At 40.6% G+C, this 20805-nt stretch overlaps 1 pseudogene; it reads left to right on the top strand.

The window, feature by feature from the left end:
• LOC126278794 (neural-cadherin-like) overlaps positions 1 to 20805 on the top strand; it is a 232037-nt pseudogene that overhangs the window by 158499 nt on the left and 52733 nt on the right.

Raw genomic sequence — 20805 nt, 5'->3', positions numbered from 1 at the left:
CAGGGTGAAGCAGGTGCAGTAGAGTGCGCGGTTGGCGGCCATGCAAGAGTTCAGCAGGGCTGTGATCACCCAGAGGCGTGAAGCGATAAGAACTCAGAAATTGCAGCAGGGCGTCATCTGTGGAAAAATCACTAAGGAATTTTTTCATCTGGCATTTGAAAGTGCGGACAAGGCGCTCGACCTCCCCATTCGATTGCGGATGGAAGGGAGGTGCGGTAACATGATGAATCCCTTGTCCAGTACAAAAATCACGGAAGGCCTGCGAAGAGAACTGAGGGCCATTGTCCGTGACGTTCGTGGATGGAAGACCTTCTAGCGCAAAGATTTTGGACAAAGCCAGCGTCGTCGCCACAGTGGTGGGCGACGGACATCTAACAACAAATGGAAACTTCGAGAAGGCGTCAATCAACAGTAGCCAATAAGTACCGAGGAAGGGGCCAGCAAAGTCGGCGTGCACCCGTTCCCATGGCTGAGCTGGATCAGGCCACGGAGAGGGCATTGTACGAGGTGCCGCCAGTTGTTGAGCACACTGGCCACATGCAGCAACCATATGGGCGATGTCCGAATCAATGCCGGGCCAATAAACGTGCCTGCGGGCCAGGGACTTAGTCCGAGAAATACCCCAATGGCCTCCGTGCAACAGTTTGAGAACATCTTTGCGAAGAGAGGCTGGCACCACGACCCGTGGAGATGCGCCATCCGTGGCCAGAAGAACAACACCATCACGAACAGACAGACGAAGGCGCAAGGCATGGTAGTTGCGAAGGGGATCCGATGCCCGGCCCCCGGTCCTGTCTGGCCAACCTCGTTGAACAAAACCGATCACCCGACGCAGGACCGGGTCCCGCGCAGTAGCTGACGCGACCTGCGAACCTGTAAGTGGAAAGCCCTCGACTGCACGACGTTCTTCCTCATCAATGTGGAAACAGAGGAGTTCATCGCGATCGAAAACAGGGTTGGGGCCCATCGGCAATCGCGACAATGCATCCGCGTTTGCGTGCTGGGCCGTGGGGCGATAGTGAATCTCATAATGAAAACGAGACAAGTATAAGGCCCAACGTTGCAGGCGGTGAGCTGCCTTATCCGGAAGTGGCGCCGAGGGGCTGAACAGAGAGACCAGCGGTTTGTGGTCGGTGATGAGGTGAAACTTAGAACCATACAAAAAAACGCTGAACTTTTTTAGAGCATAAATGATAGCGAGCGCCTCCTTTTCGATTTGAGAGTAACGCTGTTGCGCCTCGTTGAGGGTCTTGGAAGCATAGGCAATGGGTCGTTCCGACCCATCCTCATACCGATGGGTGAGAACAGCCCCTAGGCCATACTGTGACGCGTCAGTCGCCAGAACCAAGTGCTGACCCGGACGGAATGTGGCAAGACAAGGCGCCGACTGCAAATGAGCCTTCAGGCGGACAAAAGCCTGCTCACACCCGTCGGACCAACAGAAGGGGACGTTTTTGCGTAACAGCTGATGCAGAGGATAAGCTACCGCTGCTGCGGATGGAATGAATTTGTGATAATAAGCAATCTTGCCTAGAAACGCCTGAAGTTCTTTGACCGTAGACGGCCGGGGTAGAGCGTTAATGGCCGCAACGTGCGCACGGAGAGGGCGTATGCCCTCACGGGACAACTGGAAACCAAGATACTCAATGGAGGGTTGGAAGAACTGTGACTTGTCCAGATTGCACCTCAACCCAGCCGAATGCAAAACTCGAAACAGTGAACGTAAATTACGAAGGTGCTCCGCAGTGGAGGCTCCCGTGACAACAATGTCATCCAGATAGTTTATGCAGCCGGGAACAGAAGCCGTGAGCTGTTCCAAAAAACGCTGAAAAATGGCCGGTGCGCTAGCGACGCCAAATGGTAATCGCTGGTACTGATACAACCCACAAGGAGTGTTGATAACGAGAAATTCCTTGGAAGGAGTGTCCAACGGCAACTGATGGTACGCCTCCGATAAGTCAAGTTTGGAAAAGAACTGGCCCCCAGCGAGCTTGGTAAACAACTCCTCAGGACGAGGAAGAGGATAAGTGTCAATGACGCTCTGAGCGTTGACAGTGGCTTTAAAGTCACCACACAATCGCAGACTCCCGTTTGGTTTAGAAACCACCACGATCGGCGATGCCCATTCGCTGGAGGTAACCGGAAGGAGAATCCCTGAAGCTGTTAACCTGTCTAGCTCAGCCTTGACAGGTGCACGCAACGCCACCGGAATAGGGCGTGCCCGGAAAAACTTAGGGCGAGCCGTAGGTTTAAGAGTAATGTGGGCTGCAAAATCCTTGGCACAACCCAGACCAGCAGAGAACACGGACGAAAATTCACAACACAATCCATCAAGCTGTTGATACGGAATGTCCTCAGATATGAGGTGCACATCATCATCAATGGAGAACCCAAACAACTGGAAAGCATCATAACCGAACAGGTTTTCAGTGCCCGCATGATCCACCACATAAAACGTGAGGGGCCGAACAACAGACTTGTAGGCAGTGGAAGCATCAAACTGGCCCATGATAGGAATTTTCTGCTGATTATAAGTCCTCAGATTGCGCGTAACTGGAGACAAAGGAGGGGAGCCCAACGCCAAATACGTGCGAGAATTAATGAGAGTTACTGCAGAGCCAGTGTCCACTTGCATGCGGATGTCTTTATTCAGAACACGAACAGTAACAAACAACTTATTTGTTTGAGAAAGCACACAGTGAACATCCATGTCCGACGCCTCGTCCTCGTTGACAGGAACTTTATGGGACTGACACACAGAAGCAATGTGGCCTTTTTTCTTACATGAATTACACGTGGCCCAACGTTTTGGACACGCTGCCCTGTCGTGCTGTACGAAACAACGGGGGCAAGAAGGAAGCGCGGAACGAACCGGCTTCTGTGGTTGCTGGTTTCGCTGCGAGCGTTGCGGCCCAACGCGACGTTGTTTACGCGAGTGAACCGCCGCCACATCTTCGTTCTCCTGTGCAACAGGCAAATTGTCCTTGTCGAGAGTTGACTGTACAGCGCCTACATCACACCACGCGTCTATTTGCGCGCCAGCAGCGTGAGACACTTCAAAGGATTGAGCGATGCTTAGAACTTCCGACAACGACGGGTTTGGCAGTTGTAGGGCACGTTGCCGAACTTCTTTATCAGGAGCAAGCCGTAGAATAGCATCCCTAACCATTGAATCCGCATAAGACTCGTGATGAGTGTCCGTGACAAACTGACATTTCCTACTCAGGCCATGTAGTTCCGCCGCCCAAGCCCGGTAAGATTGATGGGGCTGTTTACGACACCGGTAGAACGCCACGCGGGCGGCAACGACGTGGGTGTTTGTTCGATAATAGGCAGACAATAAGTCACACATTTCTTGGAAGGACAGGGAGGCTGGTTCCCGCAGAGGGGCTAACTGAGATAGCAGCTGATAGACCCGAGGGGAAATCCAAGATAGAAATAACGACTTACACATAGGAGCGTCGACAACGCCGAAAGCCAAGAAGTGTTGCCGCAAACGCTTCTCATAATTCTCCCAGTCTTCAGCGGCCTCGTCGTAAGGAGGGAATGGAGGCGGAGAAGAGGAAGACAGACGATGAGTAAGCGACGTCGACAACGCCTGAATCGCTGCCGTCAGCTGTGTTTGTTGTTCAATGAGCGCTTGCATAAGCTGTTCCATGTCTGCCCCGTCACGAACACGCAAATCCACAACGCGGTGAAAATATCCCGACCTCGTCGCCAAAAAGTGTTATAACCTTTAATCACAATAATTGCGTGGATTTTCACACTCTCTCTTAGAAACAATAGCTGATCACATGATTACAACTCAGTCTCTCGTATTCGACTGCTGTGCCGTGACATGCGGCCGGTGCCGTTCGTAGCTAGGTGGCGCTCCCGCGCTCATCTGATTTGCGGAGCGCCTCTATCGCCGTTTGTGCGTACTGTCGTGGCGGCACTGTTAAATGTCGTGGCACTATCACAACAGTCATCAATAAATCTATACCAAACTTTGGAATGGCAGGCCTGGGTAACCAAGAAGGCTTCCTCTAAGCGACCAATAAATAGGTTGGCGTACGAGGGGGCCATCCTGGTACCTATGGCTGTTCCCTTTAATTTTTGGTATGTCTGGCCTTTGAAAGTGAAGAAATTGTGAGTCAGGATGAAGCTGGCTAAGGTAATGAGGAAAGGGGTTTTAGGTAGGGTGGCTGGTGATCAGCGTGAAAGGAAGTGCTCCAACACAGTGATGCCCTGGACGTGCGGAATATTTGTGTATAAGGAAGTGGCATCAATGGTTACAAGGATGGTTTCCGGGGGTAACAGATTGAGTAAGGATTCCAGACGTTCAAGAAAGTGGTAGGTGTCTTTGACGAAGGATTTTCCCATGTGGAATTTTTCCCTCTATTATATTCAGTACAAAGATACATTTATATAACCAATATCCTTGACCAAAGAGTTATAAGTTGATTAATATTTCATGAAAGCAAAAAGAAACAAAGTCTTCTGTTGGTTTTATCTTTTTGAACAGTTATGGAAAACAGTGAGTATAACTATATTACTAATTTTAAACATTCTCAACTTCACAAATCAACAAAAACTTGATGTATATTAGAAATGCAGAAATAATTATGTTTTTTCATAAAATAGTAAATTTTATATTAGCATTATGCTTCATCAATGTGCATTTTTATCAGAATCATAGAGAATACATAATTTCCAAGTTTGGTCTCATAGGATCATGTTTTAAATCATAGAGTAGTAGTTTCTCCAATTCTTGTTGGAAAAAAAAAGATGTAGTGAATATTTCCATTATACTCTCTCCATACAAGGTAACAAACTGCAACTTCCATTACCTCAAAATCCTCAGTCCAGTCACAAAGTTTGCTTGATACTCTGTATGATTGTACTAATGAAGATAAATTTACAAATGTTACTGATACAAATGTTATTTGGAAATCAAGAAATCCTGCAACTATCTGACTGCTTTGATCGGTGGCTTTCAGAATGGTGTGTGAGAAAAGTGCAAGCTGGTTCTTGCATGACCAATGTTTTTGAAACTTATTTTTTTGGCATGGATTTCATTCTGTTCCAGATACATCATCATGTCTGAGCCTAGGATATGTTCTAAAAGTCTACAAAAATATGAATCTCAAGTATATTAGACTGTAGTTTTCTTAAATAATTCGTGCTACCCTTCCCGTAGAATAGTATGACCTGTGTTTTCTTCTGAATACTGGGCACTATTTATTTATTTTCTGAGGGATCTGTGGTAAATTATAATTTTAACAAAATGGCTAACTCAGCCACGAATTTGATATAGAATCTGATTGGGATTCCATTGAGCCCTATGACTTTGTTCAATCTTTGGGATTTCAGCTGTTTCTCAATACCAGTGATACCTATACCTATATCAGTCATCTTTGCAGGCATGTGCAAATTAAATTGGAATGATACCCCTAGAATTTCCTTTTTAATGTAACATTTGAAAATGTAATTCAGCATTTATGTTTTTGCTTTGCTTCCCCCAATTTCAGCTCTTGTCTCATCCATGAGTGTCTGGACATTAACTTTGGTGCTACCAACAGCTTTTAAATATGACCAGAATATCTTTGTGTTTCGTGAAAAATTTTTCAGTAATATTCTGTTACAGCAGTTGTTTAAGGCTTCACGAAGTGCCACCTTGACAGGGAAATGCATTTCATTCAACATCTATCTGCCTGTAGCCCTTTGATTTGTTTTTCACCTGCTGTGCAGTAGTCCCTGTTCCTTTAGAAGTTTTCTTATAGTGACTGTATTCCATACAGGGTCCCTCCCATCACAAACTGTTCTACTAGATACATATCTGTCAAATCCGTGGTCATGTGTTCTTGTAAAACCTGAGCCACAGTTAATCTATGTGACCCTCTCTAAAGCTCAATGATCAGAGTTCATTATTGACATATGGCAGTACCACCACTTTATCAAGTTTCTGAACATTTAAATCCTTAGATTTGTTTTTGTTGCCCTCTTTAGTCTGCTTACAACTGCCTCATGGCCACTGACACCAGTTTCAATGTGTATATCCTCTAAGACAGGGGTTCCCAACAAACTTTTCTTGAGAACCCCCTCATCAAGCATGATTGGTACCTTGTCATATCACAGTATCAAGTATCTAAAAAAGCCAAATTAAGAGTCTTTTTATACGTTTTCTATTTTTGTTACTTAGAAAAAACATTGACATATTCATTATTGAAAAAAAATTGAGTAGCCAAAACAAAAAATCTGTTGTCATACGAAATATATTTAATTTAAAAACAAAGATTCCAAGACTTACCAAGCGGGAAAGCGCCGGCAGACAGGCACATGAACAAAACACACAAACACACACACAGAATTACGAGCTTTCGCAACTGGCAGTTGCTTCGTCAGGAAAGAGGGAAGGAGAGGGAAAAATGAAAGGATGTGGGTTTTAAGGGAGAGGGTAAGGAGTCATTCCAATCCCGGGAGCGGAAAGACTTCCCTTAGGGGAAAAAAAGGACAGGTGTACACTCGCACACACACACACATATCCATCCGCACATACACAGACCTAAGGGAAGTCTTTCCGCTCCCGGGATTGGAATGACTCCTTACCCTCTCCCTTAAAACCCACATCCTTTCATTTTTCCCTCTCCTTCCCTCTTTCCTGACGAAGCAACTGCCAGTTGCGAAAGCTCGTAATTCTGTGTGTGTGTTTGTGTGTTTTGTTCATGTGCCTGTCTGCCGGCGCTTTCCCGCTTGGTAAGTCTTGGAATCTTTGTTTTTAATATATTTTTCCCATGTGGAAGTTTCTTTCTGTTTTATTTACATCGAAATATATTTAATTTATTTTTTATTCTAATAGCATCTTGCGGACCCCTCTGGCATAGCTCGCGGACCCCTGGGGGTCTGCGGACCACCTGCTGGGAACCACTGCTCTAAGAGGTCAGGTCTATTTGTGCCTTTAGATCCAACTTATTTCCATTGTGAGTAGGCTTCTGAACAATCCTTTCTAGGTAGTTCTGAGTGAAAGCATTTAGTAATGTTTTGCAATATGTTGTGTCACACCCCCTATATTTTATCCAATTGATTTTTTGATGATTAAAGTCTCTTCTGATAGTGACAGTATGATTGGGGTCTTATGTACTAGAGAACTTAGGTTTTCCCTAAAGTTTTCAGTTACCTCTGGAGTTAAGCTTGGTTGTTGAGTTTATGTCCACCCTTGATGCTGACTCTGGCACAGACAGTCTCACATCCATTTTCAATATTTATCTTTGTGGATTTGAATTTCTTATCTATTGCTACAAATGCAAAACCTCCAGTTATCATTAGTTTATCTTTTCAATAAACACTTATATTTTCCCCAAAACTTTCTCTGCTATCAATTTCAGGTTTTAACCATCTTTCTGCATATAGTATCATAAGAGGTTCATTACTTTTTAGGAACACTTCAAACTCTGATGTTTTGTTGTGAATGCATCAGTAGTTAATCACTAGATTGTAATACTCTTAGTTGTACGGGGCATTGCTTTGTATGCTATACTGACACTTCCGTGGTCCCTACAGCTATCCTTATCTGGATTGGATGGATAGTCACCAAATTTTTAAAAATTTTTGTACGTCCCACACACAGTCAGCTGCCTGATTACCAGCCTCTAAATCCACCTGAGCCATTTAAAGGACTCTCAACCCAGTAGTGCAATCCAGGAAGTCACATCCTAACTTGTCACAGAACCTTCAAAGTGTCTTGTTCGAGTATTCCAGATGACTCAGAATCAAGATGTCATGGTTAGTTTTGGGAACAGTGCTTCATATTGTAAGCTTTGTTGAAACTCCATGAGCAAGACTGGTGCTCAACCTTCTCTATAAGCCACTGAAACAATCCAAGTATGTCCTCAGGGCCCAGACAACAGGCATCATTTGTTTCAACGTGCACCATGGCTTACAATTTGTTGCACCCTGTTCCCATAATGGCTGCCAGAATAGCATCTTCAAAATTTTGAATGAGGCCCCAAGGCACACACACTGAGTCCACCTGGGGCTCTTCCCATCTGTCATTTCCCTGCAGTGTACCATTTTTTGCCATATGTTTGAACTGCTGATAGTTAATAGAGTCCTACCCTTTTGCATTTGCCTCCTCCTGACACAGAACACAGCACTTTTCCCAACAGGTGAAATTCATCTCACTTGCTCAGTTTCAGTTTCAGTGGAAGACAGCACTTCAAAAACGTATTTGGTACTCCTCTCAATTAGTCCATTTGCAGCAGTTTCAATTGTTTCACAGAAGTCAGGGCAATTTCTGTGTGCTTTTCAACATCTGCTATTCATACCATATTCAAGAACAGCAGAGAATGGAGCTGTACTGTGGCTGGTGAAGTGTTTTACAGAACAATGAGCAGACAATATTAAAATAAAGTTGCTAATTCTCCCAGATCCTGCACATTTTCATGTAAATAAAACTGTTCAGGTTGCATCCAAATAGAAATACCCATTTCAATACTTGTTATGTATTCTATTTTTATCTATCACAGTGTTATGAAATGGATAGGTGCTACTCATCATATAGTGTAGATGTTAAGTCACAGACAGGCACTACAAAAAAAGTGCTAAACAAGTAATCTTTTGTCCACAAGATCTTCTTCTGAATTTGACAACACACACACACACACACACATTCATGCAAACATAACTCATACCTGCATGACCACTGTCTCTGGCCGTCAAGGCCAGTCTGCGAGCCACACAGAGAATCTCTGCTCCCTTTACGGTAACAGCCCTAATGCCCATGGCCTTGCTGCTATTGAGCACTACCTTTCTAAACATCCAACAGGAGTAAAAGTGCTGCTGGTCAGTGAACTCGTCTACTAGTGGTTGTAGATGCTTTGCAATCCTATATGGCTTCTTATACACTGACAAATTATCCCCTGTTGGTATATGTTGCTGTGTGATCGGTGTTGCTGGTAATGCGCCATTCAAATCAAATAAATCTATATACTGCAACAATAAATCTTCCATGTCTTCCTGTTCTCCATCCTTCAAGTGACTAACCTTGTTCTGTGGTACATCTGCATTAATGGATTGTTTGATGCCATGCTCACCATGTGATCCATCGATATCATCTTCATTGAGTACCTTTACATTCGCTACAAGTAAACCCTTCAGGAGATCCACTTCATGTGCCCTGAAATTATCCATGCCAACTGGAATCGTCAGTTCCCCATTAACATCTGATAAGCGCACAAGACTCCTCCTTATATAACAATGCCTTTCATCCAGTGTCTTATTGTTCTGCAGTGGCTGAACCACATCTCATGTGATCTTTCCTGTAGAACATCGACATCTACCGATACTCAGACTAACTTCCCTGTACCAGCAGGTACTTTGTCATGCATAACTATCCTTAATGCATGTGTACACATTTCATTTGGTAACAGCTTTGCTAATGGTGCGCCTTGCGACACTGTAACATTTGCAGCTATCATACCCATTGGAAACAAGTTTCCACCAAGATCGATTTTGCACTGCAAATGATTAATTTTAGCATGATACCAATCCAGGAAGTCAAGTCCAAGAATCACGGAATAACCTTAACCCACCCATGGTAATGCTTCCATTTTCTCACAGAATTCCATATTTCCAATACGAAAAATGAGTTGTGTTGTCACTAACGATACCACATCATTGTCTCCTACTCCACATAAATTATAACTTGGAGTAGCCAATCTTCTCCTACCCACAAGGTCTAGATTAACCACAGAAATATTTGCACCTTTATCAACCAAAAACTTATACTTCTTACTATTTATAATGCCTATGAAACAACAATCTGTCTCTACCTTAAATTCTGCAACATTTTGACTTATTGGAAATGATTTCAGACAGACGAAACATTTCCAGTGCGGTTGGACGTGTCCTGCCATTTGTTTCCAACATTTGGTTTTCTTCTCCTACATTAATTTGCTTTATGCCCATAATGCCCACACCCGTAGCATTGCACCTGGTTGCGTTGTGCTCTAATATGTCCCTTGTTTCCACAATGATAGCAAGTTTTCCCTGTAACAAACAACTGCTTCTCTGAGCGTCCTCGCGTCACACTATCTACTTCCTGAAAATGCGTGGCAATACGTAATGCTGCAGCTAAATCATCTGGACCTCCCATCGTAACTCGTCATGAAAATTCCACAGGAATACTCCTCAAAAACACATCTAAAGCCCTGTTCTCAGATTCCCGCAGGTTAACACAATCGGTGTCTGAATTTGATATTAATTCCTATGTATGAGCATTCACCTTACTTATTCAGTCTGAAAAATTTTCTACTGTTTCATCTGTTTTCTGTGTTAACCCATTCAACAGTTCTCCAAAAATACCTAGTGCTGTTCTGTCTATGGTACCTCTGCCACAAACCTTCAGCTAATTGCTTAAATGAAGTTGCTGTTACAAGTGTTCCATGATACATGATGTACGTCTTTAGTTCACCCACAAGGTGTAAATTAGCCATCCGTAACATAATCTCATCTGACCAATTACACATTCTGGCTGTAGCCAAGACATCACTAATAAATACCTTGACATACACAGTTGTCTTCCCAGAGGAAGGTGTAATCAAGTAAGCTACAGAAGAATCTATTGTAAAGTGACACTGCCCTACTGAAGATTTTGTTTCATCCGAACCTGGCTGTCAGTTTTGTGCAGCTCGCAAAGCCCCTAATTGTGCCATTAATACCTCATGACACACACTATGCCGTGCATTCTCTTCTACAAATGTGACAATTGATCTGTTAATTTGGCTATTGCCTCACTGGTAGAAACTGACATTACGTCTGGCATTCTTGTGCAATTTACTACTATCTTCTAAACCACAATATGTAACAGATATGTGTGATACTACACCAGAACATACAACAAAACTCAATACTATAATACATAAATGACAATGAATTATGGTCCACCTGATCCTTAAGCCACCCTAGATCAAACTCCTTGCACACCTTAACACTAACACTTACATGTGACCCAGTCATTGGCACAATAGCTCATATGGCTTAAACCAGCTTGACATATGCTAATGAACACAACTTACAAATACTTTTATGTAGAACTACTATTTCCTCCATCCTATATCCACATATTACTAAAATAATGATGACAATATATGCCTTCTACAAACTCAGCCCGTGACATAGCCACCAGAACAGGAAAAATGTTTTTATGATGCTCACCACTTTACAGTTGCTGTTGTAAAGTCTGGATTCTCACTAGAGTGATCTACTGCTAGTGTTGAGGCGAAGCACCTACGATGTCCAACCTCCAGATGAAAATAGTGGACTCAACACTTCTGACGCCAATTTACAGAGGGGCTGAGCAGATGACACCTCTGCATAATGTCAGGAATCTTCCGAAAGCACTTGTGGTGCTAAGAAAACATGATTATTCTGTGAATCATTTATTGTGACAACTTTACAAAGGGTGGTGCACTGTTGGCCATAGTTGCCTCTTGCCCTGCTCATGAACAGACTGTCAGTGTTGACTGTTGCATCAGTCCTTGCACCTGCATCCTAGCGAGACAGTGTTCCTCTTGCATCAACATGAATGCTTAGCCCAACCTGGTACAGCATGGATAGCTGCTACCAGCTGAGGGAGTGTATTTGATCTCACTCTGTGCCTCTCCTTCCCCGGACCACCCCATCAGCAGTATGGTTTAGGTGGCAAGCATTGAACCCAGTACTGCCAGCCTGGTCATCGTCTTCCATCCCACACTCAGAAAGTACAGCACCTGGTACTGCACTGCTGCTGGTTGTTCAGCAGCTCTCCCATCAGTAGTGGTTGGTATGACACAGCATGAAGTTCATCAGTACAATTCAGCTCTGCAGCACTCCATGGCTGGGTGGTACTGCACTGGTTGGTCCGAGACAAGACTTATGAAAATAACATGGTCATGGAACAGAATGTCATCGACACAGACGCTATCATTCCCATTGACCTGAAACGTTCTCTCTACTTGGAGCTGGGGCTCTGGTTTTAAAGAGGTCTCTGTAGCTTTGTGATGTGCAGTTTACTAACGATGACCGCATGTGGCCTCACTATTCTGCTGCCCCTACTTTAATTCTCTCTTAGCAGCTAGTTAAGTTGGTCTACGAGTGTTTTCCCTAGCCATGGCTATTACTTCTTGTGGCATTCTGTCATGTGAATGAGCATGCATGTCATTTAGCTTAGTCACTGTCCTTTTCTGTTTTCCTGTTGTGTGTGCCCTCTCTCACTCAGCTACTGCAGAGTTGCAGATTGTGCTGCCCCTCTGTCTTGCATCACCTTGCTTCCTGGTCCACCACTAATCATGGCATAACCAGCCTATCTTAAGTCAAGGTGGTTGAACTCCATTAAAAATTTTATAATTTGAAACCTGTATTATTCTGTGCCATAACATTTCAGTTCCTTGTGCTGTGAAACAAAATTTCAAATGTCAATAAACTGACAAGGAACAGATATAACAAAGCAGCAGGATCCGTGAAACACATAACTAGAACATTAAATTATTATTACACCATAGAAAAGCAAAATTTGACACTGTTATAACCTCAACATGCAACAATACTATAAACCAAAATACTGACATATTCCACTGAACTGAAAATGCTTTGCAAACAATAAAGGTGAAATCCTTATGGCACAAAAATTATGGTTAAGTCAGCTGTGATTAGATGGTTCCAAAGTAATAATTATCAAAAAACCATAACAAATTATTTAAGTTTGTCAGCAGATATTCATTGAGGTGCATTGCTGTATACCACATACAACAAAGCTCAAATGGAGAGGTGAATTATTATAAAGTAGTGAAGATAATTTATTCAGAATCAGAATATTGATTTGGCAGGGCACATTAATTACAAGTATTTGCCTTTGTTAATCAGTATTGTAAAGGAATCCAGTCACGGAACACCTTTGAAGATGCTTTAAACCATAGTGTGAAAACATTTTCAGTGGCAGTAATTGGTTGGCTTTAGAAGTGGAAGCAGTGGAATTTTACATCAGTGTACTGAATTAAATTCCATGCATCTCCAAAGAGTGCAGTGAAGTGTCACAATGTAACACTCCTGATGAAATGTGTTTGAAAGACGAGGACACTAAGTTTTGCAACCCCGTTGGTACTATTTGAGAGGAGTAGGCTAGATGCCAGAAGCATGTTTCATCCTCTCTCCTCCTCTTCCTCTGCCTCATTCTCATCCTCGTCATCTTCATCTTCATCATCATGATCACCATCAAGTAATATACAGAGCTCAGCTATAAATCAACTCATCATGGTCACTTCTTGAGAGACAGGTAAGACACATAACTTGTGATGCCCCCTAACAGCACCGTAAAGAGTGGGTTCAACAGGTTATGAGCCACATGACTAAATAAATCTCATACAAGTGAGGAAAATGCACAGTGACATAATGCAGTTGTCAAGATAAAAAATCAGTAACTGGTGAAGAAATTAAACATTATTAAATACAAATATTCTGACATTATACAAAAATTCACAGGCAGTGAAACATAATTAAAATTATGGAGTTATATCACGAATACTAAGACAGTTTAAAACTGAAAAATATTAACACGAAGGAACAAAAATTTTAAGTGACTTTACAGTTTTTTTGTTGTTTCCTCTTTACAGTTTATATTATTTGAGAAAATCTGTTATTGTATTCTATTCCTGTTGAACACATTGTACAACCATCTTGATTTACATTTCTCAGTATTTTTTCTTCCAGTTTTTCCCTGTTCAACAGCTTCTTATCTTCCCTTGTTTTTCTGTTCTTTGGGATAAGAATTTTTCTTTCTGATACCTTAACATTTGGTTTTAAACACAATAGGTTGCTGTTAAGACTGTTATTTGTCATTTGTAAGTGAACTTCTTATGTTTCCACATGTATCACAAAGCTTGTGTGTGTGTGTGTGTGTGTGTGTGTGTGTGTGTGTGTGTGTGTGTGTGTGTTATGTCAGTTGTTATACGAGAAATATTGTCTCCACATTTGCCATACAGTGGGTGTCTTTATAGCTAAACTGGCTTGTTTTGTAGCTGTGTGTGTCCAGATGGATTCAGAGGACCTCGCTGTCAGCAGACTGTAAGAAGCTTCCAGGGAAATGGCTGGGCTTGGTTTCCATCGTTTCACACACAGGCTGAAAACCACCTTAGTCTTGAATTTGTGACTATTAAGGAGCATGGTCTGCTGCTCTATGATGGTCCTCTATCTTCCTTCATGTTAAATCATATGACTACATCAGGTATCATTCATGTTTATTCTAATATTCATACAGAAACCCTGTTATAGTGGTATGTAGTGTAAAAATATGCTTTCCTAATTTTACAGATTACATTGCGTTAGAAGTAACAAATGGCAGACCTAGGCTACTTATGCATTTAGGAGAGGTTACAGTAGAACTATTCATAAAAACAAAGAAACCTTTAAATGATGGGAAATGGCATCAAATTGACATTTTCTGGAACTATGAGGTTAGTAGATATATCAGAATATTTATTAATGCCACAGTAATGAGGAAGTTGCTTCTCTGTTACAAAATTTGAGTTCTCAGCTTCATTTAGTTTACCTTAACTATGGCTTTTCTTTCCTTTTAGTATGAAAATATTAAAGGTCTTATTTGCTACTGTATTTACATTACACTGCTACTTTATTTACATTACACTGCTGGTATTATTAATCATATAATGATATCAGTGGTGGTTAGTTTCATTCCTGTATGAAAAACTAGGCTAGATGCAAAAGATATGTGAATTAAAAGTGATGAGCAAAAAGGAGGAAAAAATGTGACTAAAAGTCTTTTTCACATTTCATGACAAAGTAATCCAAACAGCAAAGTCTTCATTGGAAATCACTGCAGGAATGTATGAGAGCTTAACTTAAAAATATGCAAGCATCATCTGTAAAGAATAGTTATGTTTACCAACCAGTCAAGTATTTCATGTTAGACTTTTTGAGGCTTTCCTTTTATTTTGTTCACCCTGTAGACAATTTGAAAGAATCTACCAAATTCTTCGTAGCAATTGTCATCACATCCAATATGTTCTAGCATTTGTGTTCTAGCTTTTGGTCCTCCATGTGAATCTCACCTTCAGATATAAATACATAGATAAAATAATTTCCTTATGGAAAAGCTTATGTTAGAATTTCATTAGTAATAAAATTAATTTATCAGGGTTTTACCCTTTTGTTTCAGAATGTTCATCTCTTAGTTGACCACTGTAAATCTGCTGATGTTTTGGAAATGAATGACATGACAGCATCATTTTTCAATGGATCAAATTGCATGGCAAAGGGGGAATTTCCTCTGTTCAGTGGAAAACTTATTTTAAATAGTCCTCTTCAGATTGGCGGCACTTACTCAAAATTTTTTGCAAAGGAAATTCAGAAGTGGAATGCAAGTTCCAATTTTATAAACTTTAATGGCTGCATAAGAAACTTGTTTTACAATGGACAGGTACTTAAAATACATAACAATTTTCTATAATGTTAGCTTGTAGTATAGTTTATTGTAGTGATAATGATTCAAATACTGAACATAATATCAAGAAATTATGTTTCATGCACTTTTAGATTTCTGAAATTTCACATAGAAATGTTGTTAAGAGGGAAATATGAGGTCATCTTCCTTGCTGTTAATCCAGTAAACTTATAAATGAAATGCAACTACTGGTTTTCAGTGTTTCAGAGTGCATAATGTTCTTTGATGCTTCACATTGTAGGAAAACTTAGTTTTATGAGGAATTACACTGGCCATTTGAAGGGAATTGATGTGACATTTATTTGATCTTATAAATAAAATAACAAACCGAAATAATTGAGAGAATGCAGTGAAATGCATGGAATGTAGTGAGATGAGACACAGGACAACCCATCACTATTGAACTGAATGGAAGGGCTATAAATGAATCACAGATAGCAAATGTATTTAATAATCATTTCTTAAATATAATAGAAAATGACAGCCAAACATTAAGAGAAAAGTCACAGCAGTATGTTGAAAAAGCAAGTCTCATAAAATTCAATCATATGCAGTTATCACCAACTTTTTCTTCTGAAATTAAGAAAGTTATATACCATTAACGCAAGACATTTTTTCCAGGTAGACTGAAAAATGCTGTTGTAAATCCCCTCAACACGAAAGGTGGTAGGAGTTATGACAATAACTCGGACCTGTTTCACTACTGACTTTATTTTTCCAAATTTTTGAGAAGTGACTCATACTAAAGTAGCATGTCCCCTAACCAACAGTAATATTTTCAGTAAATCACAATTACAATTTCAGAACAATCATTGCAATTTACATGTTAACTCACCAAATTATACAAAAATTAAATAACAAAACAGCACCAGTTGACATTTTTTGTGATCTGTTTTAAGGCATTTGAGTGGGTGATCACAATATTTCTCTTAGGTAAACTGAGGGATTAAGGGGTGTATGATAAAGCCAACCAATGGATAATGTAATATCTAACCAAAAGAATGTAGAAACTCACACTTACAAATTCAACCTAGGTAGTCCAATGGCATTATTTTGACTGAGAATGAATCATGTACAGTGTTCCCTAAAGCTCAATCGTAGGTCTGAAATTGTTCGTCATCTGCGTAAACAATCTTCCATCCAACATAAAAGCAGTATAATTCGTTTTACAGATGACACTAGTATTATAATCAGTCAAAGCATACATACTGCAACAGAAGAAGTAGTAAACAATGTTCTTAGAAATATCGTTGACAGGGTTTCTGTGACTGATCTCATCCTCAATTTTAAAAAGACGCATTATGTGTGGGTCTGTGCATCTAGGGGTACTACATCAGTGATAATTGTAACACTTGGTGAGGAAATAATAAACAGGGTGGAAACTTCAAAACTTTTAGATGTATTTTGGAAACCCTAAAACAACTTAGTTCAGCCACATTTGCACGTAGATTTATTTCAGCTCTGGTTAAGGGGGAAGGGGGGGGGGGAGACAAAATATGTCAGCCAACTGATTTGTCTTAATTAGTTGGCTGACATATTTTGTGTATTTTCATTCAATAATGTCATATGGGATAATGTTCTGGGATAACTCATCTTTAAGAAAGGAAGTCTCCATTGCTCAAGAACATGCTGTAAGAATAATATGTGGTTCTTATCTAAGATCACTTGCAGACATCTGTTAAGGAGCTAGTTCATTTTGACTACTGCTTCAGTATGTACTTATTCCTTCACAAAGTTTGTTGTAAATGATCCACTGCAGTTCAAAAGGAACGATAATGTGCATAGCTACAATGCCAGACAAAAAAATTACATTTATTATGCCACATTAATAATGTATTTAGCACAAAAAGGAGTACACAATGCTGCAACCAATATTTTTATCACTTGCCCAATAATGTAAAATGTCTGACAGGCAGCAAAGTAAAATTTTAAAATAAACTGAACTTTTTCTCATTGAAAACTCTCTCTGTTCCATAGAAAAATTTCTATTATTGTAATATGTAAATAGTGTGTAGCTAATCCATTTTATCAGCTTCAGTGCTCTTGGTAGCTTCACTTCTTCTCTTGATAGTTGTAACAGGCTGAAAACTGTCAATGACAAAAAAGGATAGTTCCATTGCTGTAGTCCACACAGTATTTAATGTTGGAAATCAATCACATTTACTTCTGTTAGTGTCATACTCATTAACAAATGTCAGTTCAGGCTTCACAGTTAATAGTTCTGTGCAGGTAAGGGAAAACTACATAGTGCACTTTGTACTTTTTGTGCAGTAAATGTACCCATGATGAAGTGTTAACAATATCTCAGTATAGCAAAAAACAATCAACTTAAATGTCACAAGCACAGTAACAAAGTTGAGTGACATATTAATTTTACTGGAATAACACCTGTTTTAGGTTAGACAAAAAGCATCACATCTAAACAAAATTGTGTAGTGAAAAAATTTTGCCACTAACTAACATTGTCTCTTCTGGACCGAGTAGGGCAAATCAACATAGTTATCATGTCTGCAATTTCTGGTCACAGCCTCATTTAGTATAGCTGTTTTGTATCTGAAGTTGGACTCTAACGTGGACCGACGTAGTGATGTTACATGACTGCTGACTGGTCACAAACTTGTGATTCTGGAGGAGCAATGGCTATTTAAAGACAGGTGTAAGAATATGAGGTTATTTTTGAAACTACTTTATGTTTTGAAAATCAGTTAGGTTAGACTTTGTATGCACTATAATACAAGGTGAGCACAAAGTCTTGCCCTGATTATAAAAATTTATAGTTACATTTGATGCCATTACATAGGTTAGTGTCACTAGATATTTTTTTTAAGACCACTTACATTAGTAAACCTCAACGTGTGGTCCCTTGGTAGCTCGAAGAATGTTGAGGTGGTATTCCAGTTCCAGCCAGCTGTTTCGTAACATGTGTTCTGTCACAGTACCCACAGCAGCTTGTATCCTAGCCTTCAGTTCATTGACATCAGCAACTGGTGTAATGAAGACTCTGTCCTTGATATAGCCCCAGAAAAATAAGTCAAGGGACGTAATGTATGGAGAGCGGGGTGGCCAGGGTGTTGGACTGTTCCTTCCAATCCACCAATCTGGACATTACTCCCCTCCTCAGACATTACGCCCCTTGCCTTTGTGCTCACCCTGTACTTTACTGTTACCTGGTTTATGAAAAATGTTGGACGTTAGTAAATTATAAAAGTATGTGGAACATAGTTATATTTCCAAGTTAGAAATCCCCAATTAAAAGTATGGCATCCATCTTGAAAATAATATTTTATTATAATAAATTACTCAGAATCTTAATTAGCATCTTAATTAATTAGTGGTAGGCATTGTCCTATTCAGGGAAACACATAGTAAAAAAAATACAATGTTAAAGTTCAGAATCTTGTAAGCATTAAAGCAAAATCAGCAATCGAAATTATAAGATTCCAAACTTTCGGTGTCAGTTATCTTCAAATTTAATTAGTTCCAAGTAATTCAGAGCATGTTTTCAAAATCTGCTATCTGCTACTGAATGGATGGTAACGACACAGTCTATTAGTTCAAAGTTTTTCACCATTATTTACTATTGTCAAAATTTCAATTAACCATAACTTTCAATTAACTGAGCTTGTGGTGGAGCTAAATGTATAATTGGAAGATAAATATAAAAAACTGAATTATAAATTTAAATGGAATTTTGCATAAATAAATAACAGTTTAACATAGTCATGTTCATTTTACAAATTGTTTGTGCAGCTTCATTAGATGTAGAAAGAAAAAAGAGAAACATTTTAGTTACTCATGGGTGTAGAAAACACAACAGATGAAGGAGTCTCCAACTCATTATGTTTCATTATTCCCTCATTGAATTAAATAGCCAGTTATGAAAAAATAGCTGACTGGATAATTCAGTGGTCTATATGATGCTGGTGCATTTTTCAAAAACATAAAAAAGAGACCAAATTACCATGATAGTTTAAATACATTTTGAAATAAGCAATCAGTCACAACTTACACACACATATGACCACTGTCACCGGCCTCTGTTGCCTGACACAGCTGCCAGAGACTTTAGTCTTGTGTGTGTTAGTCACATTTTCATGAGTTGCCTTGTTGGCCGAAAGGTCATTTTCTGACGCCTATCTGCGAATCAGCATTTTTGCTGTATGGTGAGTAGCAATTATCCTTTTCATAATATTGTAGAATTCAGTGTCACTACTATACACAATGCGACATTTGACAGATGTATAGCAGGCTCAAACGTGCTCTTTAAAGCTCCCCATTTCAACAGTCTACTTCTTTTCTAGTTTAATGTGAAATATGATTTAATCATCTAATTATATACAATTTTCAAATCATTTGCTTTGATGCGTAGGTAACATGTAGTTTTATAGGAACACTTTAGAAGATATACAAAAGTTGGTATTAACAACAATTTAAGGAAAATATAGATTGCTACTTACCATAAAAATGACACATTATGTTACAGGTGCAAACAATGAAAAGATGCTTAGACATTAGCTTTCAGGCTCAACCTTTGTGAGAAAAGGAAATACACATACATTCATTCACATGAGCAAGCACGCCTCACGCACCCATGTCCACCATCTCCAGCAGCTCAGACTGGAATACAACTGTCACGTTGAATGGAAGCAGCAACCTGGAGGGTGCAGGGAAGGGGAAGGAATAGCAGGGTATGGGTGGGGGGAGATAAACCTACAATCTGGGGGAGCATGCAGGGACTAGACTCTAGACTGCCAACAGGCACAGTGTTGGGAGACTGTGGGACAGGGAGGTGGTGGAGGAGTGGGGGTGGGAGTAAAAACGGAGAGGAGCAAAGAATGGGAAAGATGGGCAGGTGCATTCTCAGAAGGCTGCACACAAAGAGGGTGGGAGACGAGAACATGGAGGAGGGTGACAGGACAAAGAGTTTGGGGAGAGTATGTTACCATAAGTTGGGGCAGGGATTATTCTGGAAGCAGGGAATGTGTCATAAGGACAACTCCCATCTGTGCAGTTCAGAAAGTGAGTGGTGGAAGGGAGATTCCATATGGCTTCGGTAGTGAAGCAGCCATTTTCACTAAGCATGTTCAGCTGCATGTCGTGCCACAGGGCGGTCTACTTTGCCCTTGGCCACAGTTTGGCAGTGGCTGTTCATCCTGGTGGGCAGCTGGCTGATCGTTATACCAATATAAAAAGCATTGCAATGCTTGCAGCAGAGCTGATATACGTCACTTCTGCTCTCACAGGTGGCCCAGCCTCTGAAGGGGTAGGCTAAGCCTGTGCAGGACTGGAATAGTGGGTGGGCCCATTGGGCAGGTCTTGTGCCTAGGTCTTCC

Source organism: Schistocerca gregaria, chromosome 6 (genome assembly GCF_023897955.1).
Source record: "Schistocerca gregaria isolate iqSchGreg1 chromosome 6, iqSchGreg1.2, whole genome shotgun sequence".
Taxonomy (NCBI): Eukaryota; Metazoa; Arthropoda; class Insecta; order Orthoptera; family Acrididae; genus Schistocerca; species Schistocerca gregaria.
This window is presented reverse-complemented; position numbering and strand designations above follow the sequence as displayed.